General features: G+C 36.3%; 1 pseudogene; it reads left to right on the plus strand.

Annotated features, from left to right (window-relative positions):
• The first annotated feature begins 2,149 nt into the window (after positions 1-2,149).
• On the plus strand, positions 2,150-2,914 carry LOC128857625 (MORN repeat-containing protein 3-like; annotated as a pseudogene).
• The last annotated feature ends 223 nt before the right edge of the window (positions 2,915-3,137 follow it).

The following is a 3,137-nucleotide window of genomic DNA, read 5'->3' on the forward strand; positions in this document are numbered from 1 at the left end:
CTTACTATCGCAGAAGAGAATAAACTTTCCTTGAATATTTTGCTGAAGAAGATGACTTTGTATTTTGTAAAAATGTACCTGGTTTAATGGCTGCAATGGGATTACAAAATTACGTTTCTAGTGAGTGGCGTTTATTTATAGATTCATCAAAACGGAGTTTAAAATGTGTTCTCTTACACAATGGGAACAGATTGGGCTCATTGCCTATTGCACGTTCTACTAAAGTAAAAGAAGAATATACAACTATTGCTCTGGTTTTAGACAAAATTAAATATGCGGAACACAATTGGGTCATATGTGTCGATTTAAAAATGGTAAACTTTCTTTTAGGCCAACAAGGTGGTTACACAAAGTTCCCCTTTATTCTTTGCTTATGTGATAGTAGAGCTAAAAATCAAGATTGGATTAAAAAAAATTGGCCTGCTCGGGAAGCGCTAGTACCAGGACAACAGAACGTGATAAGCCCACCTTTAGTATCAAGGGATCGTATAATTTTACCTCCGTTACATATAAAACTGTGGCTTATAAAACAATTTGTTAAAGCTCTTAAAATGGAAATTGTTTTCTTTTTCTGTCTAAACAGTTTCCAAAATTGAGTGCAGAAAAGATAAAAGCGAGTATTTTTGACGGGCCACAGATAAGGTCGTTAATAAAAGACTTAAATTTCATAGACACTATGACAGTGATTGAGAAAATGGCATGGAATGAGTTTGTTTGGCTTGTTCAAAATTTCTTAGGAAATAAGAAAAGTTCTGACTATTCTCAGCACGTCGAATAACTAATGGGTCACTTCCAAAGGGTTGGATGTAATATGAGTATTAAGTTACACTTTCTTCACAACCATCTGGACTGTTTTCCAGCCAATCTTGGGGATCTCAGCGAAGAACAGGGCGACCGATTCCACCAGGACCTTCGTACGATGGAGGAACGCTATCAAGGTTACTGGAACACACACATGATGGCCGACTATTGTTGGAGCATTAACAACAGTTCTAAGCCTTCAACTGCAGCAAGGAAATCATAAAAAGAACATTTTTTTAAACTTAAGAAGGCAATAAAATAAAATAATCTTTAAATCTATAGTGTTTTATTACAAAAAGTCAAACGTGTCATATAGAGTCATATAGATCTGATACTGGAATTTCAGTTACAGATTTGAAATTGTCATTAAAAATTGGACTAAAAACATGTATCATAGCCCAATCATCAGAAATGCTGTTGTGCAGTGTAAGGTATTTTAATTTTAATTTAATAAATTTTAGATGCTAATTCAAATTACATAATTTTTGTGTTGTTTTGCATTATATTGTAACACCATTGGTACCTATCACAGAAATATAACCTGTGGTTTTGTGTTAGACTAAATAAATGAAAAATAAACATTCAGGCGAACTCGTAAAAGTGTAGTTACTAGAGCAGCATCATTCACTCACTTGTGGCAAAAGGTTGTATTTAAGAGGGAGAAAAAAGTGGGACAAATTAAATCCTATGGTATTTTTTAGTATTTTTGACGTAAATGGAAACAAACTGCAAACGGTTTTAAAAATAAATTTTAATTAATATTTGAATACCCTGACTTAAGCGGTTCATATGTCAGGATGTATTCCACATGGTACTAGTCCAGACAATTTTGAAAATGAAATGCTTTTTCTACAAATTTTACTTTACAGTGTCTTGCTAAGGGAGCGGATTTGTCAAGAAGAAATTAAAAAGCTGCTTACTGAGCAAACCTTTTATTATTGAATCATGCTAGAGCAGCTGATTGTTTTCTACTTTGGCTTTGAGTTTTGATGATTTGAATGTCAAACCGATTTTTGATTTTTTTTTTTGTTTGTTTGTAAATACAAACGTGTGATAGACATTTTGACTTTCTGACATTCACTTGAATTTTGTTTCCGGATTCCGTTATACCGTTACACATACAACCGTTATATATACACTGTTAATATGCCTCAATGCAAATTTACAATTTACCACTGTTGAGTTCTCATTATGTAGCTGGCCACAAATTCAAAAACTAAGTAGATGAGCTCCCTTTACAAACTTCAAAATAGATTTCTCGACAAATTAAGCAACATTAAATTAAGAGAGTAAAATTGAACTTTTATATTATTGCATTTAACTCAATTCACTCTTCAATTTCACAACAATGACACAGTGTAGCACACGGGATAAATTTCGTGTCCGCTGTGTGTTGACTTGCGAGCATAAAAATCATACTAAGGCCGAGAGTGCGAGTGCGCGGGCGGCATTCTTTTTCCCGGGTGGTGGCTCATACAAGGGCTACTGGCTTCGAAGTCAACATCATCCATATGGAGTTAAGGAGACACAAAAGCACCTTATCTACGATGGGGGTGGCGGAATGGTAAGCGCCAAAGATATGGAACGATGCGCAACCGTTTGCCAAATGGCACTGCCGAGAGAATATATGTATATTGGTGAATGGCAACACGATATGAAATGGGGTAAGGGAAAACAGTTTTTCCTTGACAGTGTCTACTATGGATGGTGGCACAAGAACAGACGACACGGATTGGGTGTTATGTGGTATAAAGATGGTTCAATTTACATGGGCGAGTGGGAAGCAGATGTAAAGCATGGCGTCGGCGTACACTTCTACGAGTATGGTCAGTTGGGAATTCTAGAGTCGACAATTTCATAATGAACTAAAATTTGCGTTATGCACGCTCTTCTAATTCTATTGACAACAAACGGTAATCGCTATGAGGGGCATTACGCGAGGGAATTCAAAAATGGCGAAGGTACATTCTATCACATGCATACTGGTCAGGCACAGAAAGGTATGTGGGTGAACGAAGTGTGTAAGACTTCGATTGTCATGGATGATTTCCGCAATCAGGTGGAGAAACCAACACCGTATCCAATACCAATGGTAATTTCGTGTAATGGATAGCGAAGTGTTGTTTTTAAGTATTGGGTTTGGGAATAAGTTCATATCGTTTTTATATTTTCTTTTATTTTACAAAGATTTGTTCGCCGTTTGGCAAAGAGTATGTATTCATTCGATAGAACTCTTTCTGCACTACAGTCTTTGTATTTCATTGTGGTGAAAAAGCTGCCGAAGCAACCCGGGACATTTGCGGCGAGTGTGGAGAGGATTTCATAGGCAAGTCTAC

Source organism: Anastrepha ludens, chromosome 3 (genome assembly GCF_028408465.1).
Source record: "Anastrepha ludens isolate Willacy chromosome 3, idAnaLude1.1, whole genome shotgun sequence".
Lineage (NCBI taxonomy): Eukaryota > Metazoa > Arthropoda > Insecta > Diptera > Tephritidae > Anastrepha > Anastrepha ludens.